This window comes from Aristolochia californica, unplaced genomic scaffold, assembly GCF_029961685.1.
Source record: "Aristolochia californica isolate CCGP_79_NKW_82.1479 unplaced genomic scaffold, dmAriCali1.0.hap1 SCAF_2, whole genome shotgun sequence".
Classification (NCBI taxonomy): domain Eukaryota; kingdom Viridiplantae; phylum Streptophyta; class Magnoliopsida; order Piperales; family Aristolochiaceae; genus Aristolochia; species Aristolochia californica.
The window spans coordinates 40,968,073-40,980,911 of record NW_027181881.1 but is presented as its reverse complement, the minus strand read 5'-3'; the positions used below and the strand labels follow the sequence as shown (position 1 = coordinate 40,980,911).

The 12,839-nt window shown below is 43.5% G+C and overlaps 1 protein-coding gene across 5 annotated transcripts in view; it reads left to right on the top strand.

Moving 5' to 3' along the window:
• The window catches only part of LOC137955872 (myosin-15), a 132,283-nt gene that overhangs the window by 54,177 nt on the left and 65,267 nt on the right, over nucleotides 1-12,839 (top strand). The window lies entirely within an intron of this gene.

Sequence of the window (12,839 nt, the reverse complement as noted above, 5' to 3'; positions counted from 1 at the left end):
TCTCGATTTATTGGAAGAAATGCGGGCAAGACTTATAGTATGGGAAAAATCTTTGCGGGAGGGAATGCGTAGAACTTCCATTCAAATTTCTGCCATGGAGAGATATCTCGATGCCGCAGAAAAGAAGGCCATACGACCTAAAATCTCCGAGCACGAAAATTTCTCAGAACTAAAGGTAGCAGGCGCTGTCTCGGACTAGAAACTAGGCAAAGGGCCAGTAAGAGTACCAATTTCTGCGCAGGGAAATCCAAAGCTGAACAGTTGGGGACCCTGCACATCAGAATTCGGAGTCTAAGACACCAAATCCGAAATTGGCTTCCAAACTTCCGAAATCAGCCAGCAGGTTTTGGGAAATCGGAAGGGTATTCTGCTACAACCTCGTCGGTAATGGCTGATTTGGGTTCGACCTCAACAAATCCATTCTCACGGCCAGTAGAATGTCTCCTAGAACAGAAGACTGAAAAATTCCGATCTGTCTCGGGGATTCAATTCGGGCATCCCTCCTCTGTCTCGGAAAATCTCCAAGCGCCGAAGCCCCAAATGGCTGCTAGTCACCACCGGAAGAAGAGGAGGTGCTGTTGGCTCCGTTGGACAAAATTCCGGTGGGCTTGGGTTTCAGAACGACACTTTTTCCGCTCAATCTTGCGTTCGGCAACCCAACGGAAAACAAATTTCAATGCCTTTTGGGGTAAGTTTCAGAAACGCCGTCGATTTTTAGGTAAAAAGGAGTCTTCCGTGGTGTTGATGGGGCTCCAAGGGCCTGAGCAGCAGTAACGCTGCTCGAAAATTGGGGATGGAGCTTCTCTATTCCGGGAAGCAGAGAACCAGTGCCCAATTGTTGGAATTCCGGCTTGGCTGTATGAATTTCGAGATGAAATTTTTAGGGAATACCTGGATTCATAGAAATTTTTTTATGGGACTGCTGAATTTTTTTTTTTGGGGGCTTTGTTTTTCTGTTGATGCGCACAATACCTGTGCGTATGTTCGTTGTCCAATTGAAAATGTGGGGCTTAATTTTTTGGGTTCCATATTTGCTGTTTGGGCACTGTTCGTGGCAATGTTTCAATTCAGTGGGAGTTCAGCATATGAGAAGGGAGCCATCGTGGTAAGAAATGGAGATAATTTTTTTTGGGTGTAGTGAAGATGCTTGGTTGGTTGTATAATGATGCTATTAGTTTTGTTTGCAAGCATGGTTGTCATTATGCACTGAAGGTGTGAAAACAGATAAAGGAAAGAGGAATTAAGAAGACTCCAGGCTGTCGTATGATTGAGGTGGATGGGGTGATTTATGAGTTCCTTGCTGAAGATAGTGACCATTCTCTGTCCAAAGACATATATGATGCAATTGAAGAAATGCTTCAGAGAATAACGTTGAAAGGTTTTGTTCCTAACACATCAGAGGCAAGATTAGATGTAGAGGATGAAGAGTACCTTGCTGCTGAGGTTGCTTGTGGTTTTCACAAGGATATGCTGGTGGGTGCTGCTAAGACCATTGTTCAATCTAAACCTTCAAACGGGGAGGTTCCCTTTGTTGTTGCTGCTTTGCTCAACATACAATCAATTCGTGAAGAGGGTGAAACGGGAGACTTGTATGGTGCACATAATTATCTGAGTACCTGGCCAAGCACGGGAGCGCAGAAACTAACACAGTTTTTCAACCCAAAAATTTTACTGTGATCTTTGGTTTATGAATACGTGTACTGTGAAATCTCCTACTCAATCAGCCATGGAAACTTTAAAGTCTGATTGCAAAAAGGATGGTAAGTCCCTTGTTGTGGCTGGGTGTGTGTCTCAGAAATTGGAATCGGCTTTTACCTCTCCTTTTCAATTGTTGTCCCTGAATCAATTGCCTGCTGGAAATTCTGTTGGAATTTCTGGAATGAGTTGGAGGGAGCTGAATGCCATTGATAATGGGATCAACGAAGTTGTTCCTCTTCTGTTTGCGACAGGGCTTATTTATCATGGGCACCTCTTTGCTGTTACAGAAGTTGTGCTTGAGAGACTGGGGGACCCAGATACTTCCATCAGGAACGCATTTGGTGTTGATATTGAGTCGTATTACAAGAGCTACAGTGCATCAACAAGATGATCTCTGGAAGCGTGGAATCCATTCCAATTTGATTATGGATTAATAGAAGCAACCATTGAGTACACTTGTCAGTACGAAGGGGAAGGACCAATCCTTGTATTCCTCACTGGCGGGGATGAAATATCTAAACTCCTTGAAAAGATCAAAGGGATTAAACTTTTTGGTGACTCTAACATGTGCCTAATTCTTCCTCTTCATGGTTCAATGCCCACAGCTAACCAACAATGAAATATTTGACTGAACACCAAGTAGTTTGAGGAAAATAGTGGTGGCAGCAAATATTGCAGAGAGCAGTATCACCATTGATGATGTAGTGCACGTGGTAGACTGTGGGAAGGCAAAGGAGACTAGTTATGATGCTCGGAATAAGTGTAAGTTTTCAGTTGGCTGTTCCCGTCAGGGTAAACGCACTGTGGGGTTTATGCTTGGTAATTTTAGGGAGGGCATGACATCTATTAAGGGACCTGTTAATTGCCCAAATGTTTCTAGGAGGGCATGTGCATATGCTTTGATCTTTCAGCAGTTCCTTCAGTCTTCTAGCTTACCAGTTTGGAACAGAATTGACAATGTTGGCTTTTCGCGTCAATTCACAGTAAGAGAAGGAAGGAGTCCAGGTCAAAGTTTTGAGAATGGAGATCTTGAGTCTCACACTGCAGAAGTAATGCTTATTGTTCAGGTTTGTTCGTCAGGGGTTGACAATGAAGTGGTTGAAAGTGAATTTCAGCAAATGGCTCAATCCCTTACTCAAGGAGCATCTGCATGTTCTCCCCCACTGCCCCTTAACAGCACTGAGCATATCAAATGCAGCAGCAGCTGATTGCCCACTGCACCCTCTGCCAATACCCCAGGTGGAAAGAGGTTTGAGCAATGAGGTCCTACAAGGCCCCGTTGCAGCAAGAATTCATGATTCCATTAGTCGTTTATGCTTTTCTATATCGCCTACAACATTTTATCAAGTTAACACTCTGGCTGCAGAGAAGCTGTACTCTCTAGCTGGTGACTGGGCTGATCTTGGTCCGGATACATTGTTTTTTGCTGTGTGCTGCGGTACTGGAACGCATTGGCCTGAGTTTGGCACATCGTGTTGGCGTGGTAGTTGGCATTGAAATGAATGCATCCGCAGTGTTAGATGCTCAAAGGAATGCAGTGCTCAATGGCATAAATTACTGCAAGTTTCTTCGTGCCAAGGCAGAAGATGTAATGAGTTTTCTACTCAAAGAATATCTTGCCGTGCCACTGCAAGAAGAGAGTGTAAAAATATCGGAGATATATATAATGTGTGCTGCTGAATCTTCTCAATCCCAGGGGGCTGGTCAGGATGTGTTGCTGCCATGGTGGAAAAGTGTGGGCTGTGCAACCTTGCAATGGGGGGCCGCCGTGAGGGGCAGTATCACACCAGTCTAGGACTGATGGAGGGCAAAAATGCTACTTGGGGAGATGTGGTGCCGTTCGGCACGCATCCCTACATTCGACCTTGAAAAAAATTGCTACTAGGGTGGAATGCTCCAGTTTTGGGCGTCCAGAGGGCAGACATAGCTACTGTGGATGCTGCTTCGGAACAGGTGGAGACGTCGGCATACAGACCCTACCTTCGAGCTTGAGGAGAAGCTCTTTCTTCCAGGGGGTGTAATGTTATGCACACAATAACATTATTATTATTATTATTATTATTATTTTTAATTTACTTTATTTTATTTCAGTTAAAGAATTAATAGGCCACAAGGGCATTTTTGGAATATTTCATTTATAGGGGTATTTTTGTAATATTTTATCTTAAACCTTGTAAGGGTGAACCCTATTTAAGGGAGTAATGAGAAAGACAAACATTGATTTAGAGTAAACAAGGGTTTTGAGTTCTCCTCAACGAGCTCAGAGGTGTGCGTTTTCCTTAACGAACCTAGGGTTTTCAAGCTTCTCTTTAGCTTGGTTTTTGTCTTTCTCTTCTTCCTCCCTACGAATCCATGTGTCAGATCTGGGACCTTAACATCTTGATGATTGCTTTGTGAGGAGTAATCCTTTTTGATGAGCTGTTATGTTGTTAAGAATGTGAATCAGTCCAGTTTTTGATACTGTTTTCTGGATTCATTTTGGCAATTTGGTTTCATATGAAGTCTTTTGAATGTGGTTGAGAATTACATTCATGCGTCTTGTTGAAAGATAGGAAGTCTATTGATGTTTTCACTTTGTTTTTCCAGCTCCTGTTCATCAAGAACCATAGGATAATATCAAAGTACCCTCTGCCATAAACCACTTCACTAATTATCTCAACTAACAACTTGTCACCCTTTTTTTTGGTGAACAATCTAACATATAAAAAGAAGTCCTGCATATATCGCTTGCCTGAGAGACTCTTTTCTATGAAGTATCTTGTAGTCCCTTAGTAGTGTTCTTATATATATAACCTGGTTGACAATATTAGATCCCATACTATTCAATAACCAGGCCACAACAATATAATTTCGCTCCCATTCTTTAGTTTTTGGATTTGGAAGACTATTTGCTTATTTATTTTTTCAAATTGTGAGAAATTAATTGCAAGGAAGAGGAAAGGTTACAAATTACAAATTACGAAGGCCTGAATTGACTATAGGCCTGCCAAAAGATGGCTCAAAAGCTAAATCAAATAGCAAAATACAGAAACAAACCCCAAAGTCCTAACCCAAAGACCTACATTGGTAAGGTTAAACAGTTTCCAAAGTGGTAGCAGCCAACTAGGCCAAATTATCAGCCAAACCATTGGCACTCATCAAAGTATGCTCCCATTGGAAAGATAAACCACAACATAAATCCATAATCCCATCATGAAAATCCCAGAATCGCCAAGGATGCCTGATGCCTGAGGAAAACCACCGAAAAACCACAAAAATGGCACTATCAGCAACAAGAGGGTTATTTAAATGTTTTTTTTTAAAACGGTGATGATTTTATTACGAAGAAAAGCAAAAGAATACATCAAGGAAGGCCCCCCCTAACAACAAGAGATTGTAGGGAGGGGCCCAATTTAGCACAAAAATCAGCAGCCGTATTGGTTGATCTAAGAACATTGGACCAAGTACAAGAGGTAGTGGAAACAATGTCCATAATATCAAGAAAAAGCTGCCAGTGACGACTTTGGAGTCAGCCTCCACGATAAGTGGACTTTTGAAGCGATCCTGGTAGATGCGAAGCCCTTGGAGGAAGCCTGAGAGCTCAGCAGTGGTCGAGTCCGCAACGCTGAGAGGACCAGAGTATGACATAATAGTTGTTCCTCCAGGATCAGAAATTACCCTCCCAAAGCCAGCCAACCCTGGGTTTCCAAAAGTGCTCCCGAGCTTCTAATAACCGGTGGGGGGAGGTTTCCAAATGTCAACTCGACGGGGCACAAAGGGACTGGACATCTGAGCAATAATCTTCCAGTTGGTGCCGGAAGGGGTACATGATAGACAACCAAATTCTTTCCGAGTGCGAATCCATGTAGAGGTAAGGCCCGTAGCAGTGCAGATCACCTCAGCGGCAAAGCTCAAGGCTCGATTAAACCGTCTGGATTTCCTTTCAGTCCAAAGGCACCAATGAATGTAAGCGATGCAAGCAGCTAATAGAAGCTTACCGAGGCTGGGGAGACGAGTGCCATCAGAGAATCGGCACATGGTGCATAGGTTAGGCGGGATGCAGAAATTGATGCCCATACTGTTAATCATAGAGGTCCAGACCTTCTAGGAAAAAAACACAATGGAGGAAAAGGTGACAGATGGTCTCTGATTCCACCCCACAGAGGGGGTATAGAGGGTCAGGAGCAGTGTTTCCACGCCTAATAAGATTGTCAGCAGTGAGAATCCTATTGTGGTAGGCAGCCTTGGGGAAAAAAATTCACCTTTGGAGGAGCCAAGAGCTTCCAAGCAAAAACAATCAGGTGAAGGGCGGGAGGCTGAGTCCAACCCATAAGATGACGATAGGCCGAGGAGACAAAGAATCACCGGCTGTCATCAGGAAGCCAGATCAGCCGGTCAGTCACCAGAGGACAAACCTTAACACTGCCAAGTCCATCAATCATGTGACAAGCAGATATGGCCTTCACATCAGTAAGGCCATGTCTCAAATGGAGATCCTAGGAGCCATTCCCCCATGCATGAGAGTCCGAGAGGTCATGACAAGAGGTGATTTGAAAGTGAACTGAGTGGGAAGAGGCAAGAGGACCATCACACGACCACCAATCCGTAGGTTGGAGCCATCACCAATGAAGAACTGAATAGCATCACAGAATGTGGCAAAGAAATGAAACATGACCTTCATATTTGCAAATATCTTTGGACTCTAGTTATTGAGAAGATGGAATTGCGGATTGCTTCGTGGAAGGGTCGGTTGCATAGCAAGGCTGGAAGGTTGACGCTTTTAAAATCATGTATTGCTGGCATTCCAAACCATTATTTATCCTTCATGCCTTGCTCAACCTTTGTTTGTCAGCAACTGAATAAGATGAAGAAGCTTTTTCTTTGGAGAGGAAACAACCTTGATTTCAAGTACCATTTGGTCAGTTGGGAGGAAGTCTGCCTCTCGAAGAGCCTCGCGGAATCCGGTTCTCCAAAGACATGAACCAAGCCTTGCTTCTTAAATGGATGTGGAGACTGAACTCATTTGCCCTAAACCTTTGGAAAAATATGATGCTCTCAAAGCTCGGCATTTCCTTGAATTGGTGGACCGAAGGGGGAAACAGAAGGCAATTATCTCCTATATGGAGGTATCCGTATCTCCTTGCTCCAATTTTCTCATCGGCAGTCCAATACTATGTGGGTGATGGCCATCATATCAGATTTATTGGGAAGACTGGTGGTTGGGTGATATGCCTCTTAAGAACACCTTCCCTAGCTTCTTCAGAATTTTAAGATTTAAGGAATATTACCATTTCTGTAGTCGTTGATAATGGGGGATGGAACATTCGGCCTCGTTGTGGTCTATCTGAGCTTGAAGGTCTTGAAGCTAGCCGCCTTTTGGACGTTTTGCAGCCAGCCAGAATCCAAGCTACCAAATCAGATAAATTAATCTGGTGGCCAGATAAAAGTGGCTCCTTCTCAGTCTCCTCCGCTTGCCTTGTTATTCGAGGCGGATTACTTGTGGTCCCAAGCATGCATTGGAGTTCACATGGCATTTCAGTGCACCTCCAAAAATAAAATTCTTCATGTGGAGTGCTTGCCGCAACAAGATTCTCTCAGCTAACAATCTCAGAATTCTTGGCCAGCTCGGAGTTGACCCCATTTGCCATTTTTACCACGCAAATGAAGAAATTGTTAGCCACTTGCTTCTCTTGTGCCCTTTTTCTTGGGGGATCCATCTATCACCAAAATGCCGAAGATTGAAGGTCACCATAGGCTTCTAGGGGGCTTCCGAAGGGGAGTTGAGTTTCCAGAACCATTTGAGGATCAAGGCCTGACCCATATCCTTGGTGCGTTAGATCTCAACATGGCCCAAGGATTTCAGCATACAAACATCATCCCAACTAACAAGGTGGTAGCGGAGCTCGGTTTTAGTGCGACGCCACAAGAAGTCTCTTGTTCATGTCAATGGGCCGGCTAATGGAGGCGGGGCATGGCAGGAAAGAGAACAAATAGTTTGAGATACCCACAAGGCACGAATTGAGGAGAGTTAGTCTGCCCACCTTAGAGAGCATCCTACCCTTCCTAGTGGACAATCGCCACTCGAGCCGGTCAATGACTGGGGCCCATAATGCCATCCTGGGCTGAGAATTAGTAAGAGGAAGGCCTAGGTAGTGAGAAGGGGTAATTGCAACCGAGCAACCCAGTGTTTGCCATGTGCTGAAGCAGGGAAGACTCAATATTGTATCCCATGATGGTCATCTTTCCCCAGTTAACCTTCTGACCAAATGTGATCTCAAATAGGCCAGGAATGACCTTAATGTTGTGGATCTGATCAAGCATGCTAGAATTGAAACAGATAGTGTTGTCTGCAAACTGGAACAAGGGAATATCAAAGTGGATTTGGTCAGAAACGGCCTCGAGCCAACCCATACTACGAGTAGAGTAGAACATACATGACAAGTACTCAACAATAATGTTGAAGAGGAGTGGGGAGAGGGGTCTGGTTGACGAATGTCACAAGAACCCTAGAAGAAGCCGCAAACCGTGCCATTCAGGAGCAGAGAGTATTAAGCAGAGGAGATGCAATTATGAATCCAAAATCTCCATCTTTTTTCAAAGCCCATGTGCTGCATAATGTCGTCCAGGAGGGACCAACTCATCCTGTCAAAAGCCTTCTCCAGATCAAGCTTGAGGACAAACTTCGGTAGGCCCAGTTTGACAAAGTGGTCAATAATCTCGTAAACGGCCATAGCTGAATCGAAGATGTCCCGACCTCTAATGAAAGCACTTTGACCCTTGTGGATGATGGTGGGAAGTAGGGGTGGGGTGGCATCGAGCCGAGTCGAGCCGAAACCTGCCTATGGTTGAGTTGAGCTTGATTTAAATACTTCAAACTCGAAGTTCGAGCTCAAGCTCGAGCCGAGTTTGAGCTCCAACATACATTTAAAACTCTGCATAAAATACATGTCAAATAAACTGTATATAAAATTATGCGTACATTTTACATAATTTTGGGCATGACCTCTACATAAAATTGGGCATAACCTTTGTATATTAACCCTGCATAAAATTATCTATACACTTTGCATAAAAATATTTTCTGCATGACCTCTACATAAAATTGGGCATAACCTTTGTATATTAACCCTGCATAAAATTATCTATACACTTTGCATAAAAATATTTTCTGCATAGGGTGGCTGGCAACCTTTCTTGCTTTGTAGCTAATTCATTGAGTGATCACTCGTGGAGTCTCCCGTTTCACCAGGGATTAAATGATGAGGAATCGTTGGCTTTTTGCTCTCTCCTTACCAGGCCTAACAATACTATTATCCACGAGCACTCCGTTGATAAGCTGATTTGGAAGCCCAACAATAAAGGCCGATTCACTGTTACTTCTGTTTACTCTCATATCAAAAAGAAAGACGACAATATTCATGTGCTCAATGCGAATCTGGCTTGGAAACTCTCAGTGCCAAGCAAAATCAAAATTTTCATGTAGTCTGCCGTCAGAGAACAAATTCTTACTTCGAGCAACCTTCATAAAAGAGGCTTCATCACCTCAGATCTTTCTTTACCCCTTTGCGGTGAGTGCGAAGAGATAGTCCAGCATGTACTCTTACACTGGATTTTCGTGGCAAGTTTGGATGAAGATTTTTCAGAAAATTGGGCTCCAAGTGGGGTTGCATCAGGACCTGTTTGGCACCTTTGAGATGTTTTGCGGGATTCACCTTCCCTGGTTGGGCGAGTTTATACTTTTGGCCTATCTTGCACATGTTCCATGGTGCATTTGGCTCAAGCGGAACAATCTGAGATTCAACTCCAAAGCTAGTACCCCGGTCAACGCGGCTTCTCATGCTGTTGGCCTCATCTCGAGCTGGCTTCATACAAGGAAGGATTTTGCCACTCTATCGGGTGTTTCCCTTCGAGAAAATTGGAATTTGATCGTCCATATGTCTGTCACCTGCAGAACTCTGAGTATGGCCATCTGGGATCCTCCCCCTTGTGACTGTATTAAACTGAATTTTGATGGTAATGCTATTGCCTGGAGCAGGCGGTGTGTTCAGAGGTCACAATGGAGACCTTATTCTTTCTTATGTTGATCCAGTGGGCATAGTTGATTTAGTTGATTCTAATACTATTGAAGTTAGTGCTCTGTTGTTTGGCCTCCAAATCTTCAGGGATCGTCTCCATGGCAAGTTAATCATTGAAGGCGACTCGAAGACGGTTATTAGTTGGTGTTCCAAAGACAACTTCCCCCCTTGGCGCCATTGGCCCATCACTGATAGTATTGCTGACATTGTATCTTCTATTCATTGTAATTAGAATCACATTCCTAGATCAACCAACTTTTTGGCTGATAAATTGACAAATTTCGGAACTTCTCAGCAATCTCTTATTCTTCGGGAAGGCTTCCCTCCTTTGTAAATTGCTCTTTTGAGCTTTTGTCTTAATAAAAATCAGCATCATTTAAAAAAAAATCTGCATTATTTAAAAAACTAAAAAATAAAATAAAAAAGAGGTCTCTCTTGACCGTGGCTAACCTTTTTTGTCGATATAGGGAATGGGGCATGCATTCTTTAAGAAGCTATCATTTTGTTTAAGGGTAAGGGAAGTAGGGCCTAGACGAAGTATATTCAGATTTTTTGAAATTGAAAATTTTATTTTGACCAAACATAATATAGACACCTATGGCTTACAACCATGATTTGCATGATGAAGGGAATCCAAAATTAATGGATAAAACAAAATAAAGAAGGCTAGTTGGGAAATTATTATATGCTATCTTCTTTTAGCATATTGATATCTGTCGTAGTTAATCTGGCTGACCATTGTATCAATTGGTTGTCAAAGTTGCCTTCTTGTATGAAGATTTGGCTGAAGAGCTATATATGGAGCAACTTCAAAGATATGTTGGTTAGGGGGAGACAAGAAAATTATGTTGGTTGCATAAAGCTATTTGTGGTCTGAAACAGAGGCCTAGAGCTTGGTTTGATCAGTTCAGTTGTGTTTTGATGTGCTTCGACTTTGAGAGGAGTCACTATGGTCACTCTTTATTAAAGTAGTCTTCTTGAATCTCGGTTTTGATTGTATACGTTTTTTTTTTTTTTTTTGTATTTTTTGTTTTTTTTTTGAAATGATGATAATTTTATTTCATTGAAAGGGAAGATACATCAAGGGAGTCCTCCCCTGACCAACATATCAAGAAATGGTGGAAATAATGTCCAAAATATCAAGAAAAATATGAGGTGGTGATGCCATGGAGGGAAGGATGCGGTAGAGCACCATTCAATGATGACCTTGGAATCTCCATCCACGATAAGTGGACCACTGAAGCGGTCCTAAAAAATACGCAAGCCGTGAGGAGACCTGAGAGCTCAGTAGTGATCGAGTTAGCAATTCCGAGAGGGCCACAGTACGAGAGTATGGCAGTGCCACCCGGATAAAAAATCACCCTGCCAAAGCCAGCTAAACACGGGTTCCTTGGGGTGTTACCATCAAAATTCAGCTTATAATGTTAGGAGGGAGGAGGCTCACAAATAGCAACTCGACGAGGGGCAGAGGGGACGTACATCTGAGCAATAATCTTCCAGTTGGTGCGGACCGGCAAACAAGAGAGGCAGTTGAATTTTTTCCAGGTACGGATCCATGTAGAGATGAGCCCTGTGGCAGTGTAGGAGACCTCAACAGCAGAGCGGAAAGTACAGTCAAGCCGTCTAGAGTTTCTCTCCTTCCAAAGGCACTAAGGGACAAAAGCAATGCAGGCAGCCAATAGAAGCTTTCCTAGGCTGGGAAGGCAGGTCCCAGAAGAGAAACGACACATGGTGCTCAAGTCAAGCTGTCGTCAAGGAGCCAGATCATCCGGTCAGCCATCTGAGGACGGACAATAACACTGCCAAGACTATCAATCAAAAAGTGATCCCAAAAAGGCTGAGAAGGGCCTTAATGTTATTGACCTAATCAAGAGTGCCAACGCCGAAACATATGGTGTCGTCTGCAAATTGGAGTAGGGGGATGTAAAAACAACTCTGATCACAGATGGCCTCTAGCCAACCTCCATTGAGGAGCAAGGAGTACGAGGCCGAAGAGATACGCTTGCGGATCCCAAACCTCCATTTGTCATGAAATCCCATACGTTGCATAATGTCGTCTAAGAGGGACCAACTAACCCGGTCGAATGCTTTCTCAAGGTCCAACTTGTGAAAAAACCGCGGCCGACTCAACTTGGCAAAATGATCCACAATCTCATGCGTGGCCGTTGCAGAGTCAAGTATGTCACAACCTCTAATAAAGGCTCTCTGACCCCGATGGATCATGGTACGAAGAACAACCTTGAGACCACGGGCCAGGATGCGGGTGATGATCTTGTAAGGACTTGAAATGAGACTGATTGGCCGGTAATCTTGAGGGTGTTCCACACTAGCTTTCTCAGGGACCTGAGCAATAAGGGAAGCACCCAAGCTCTTAAAAGTGATTCCACGATCAAAGAAACTTTGGACCATGGAAATGATATCCGTTCTCAAGGCAGGCCAGCAAGCCTTATAGATTCCCCGTTGAAGCCGTCAGGCCCCAGAGCCCTATCTCGGGGGTGACCCAGGACCACATCCTCAACCTCTAAGTCTGAGAAAGGAAGCTCAATGAAACTTGCCTATATGGGGAAAATCGTGGTGAAGCGAAGGCTGGAAAGTCTGGGTCGGTGGTGATGCTCCTCCCTGTATAGATCGGCAAAGAAACTGAGAAAAGCATCAGTAATGACAAAAATGGCATTGATTGGGTAAATAAGCATTTGAAGCACCGTTTTCAAATTAGGGATCTAGGAACAGTTAAATGTTTTGTTGGTATATAATTAGCGAGAAGCAAAGTTGGGATTTTTGTGACGTATAAAAAGTATGTGAAATGATAGCGTATATGTGTATGGGTTGGTAGAAGCTAAACCTGTGGAGACTCTCATGGAGGTGAATCATAATTTTCATGAGGACAATGACGACCTGAGAGATGAGATCGTGTATAGGTGGTCAGTGGACAAGCTTATTTATGCTATAGTGACCAGACCTGATATGGTCTTTGCAATGAGCATGGTCAGCGAGTTTATTGAACACTCAAGAAAAATTCATGTAGAAGCCATGTTGCGATATTGTGATACTTGAAAGGTGCATTGGGAAATGGATTGTTGTATGAGC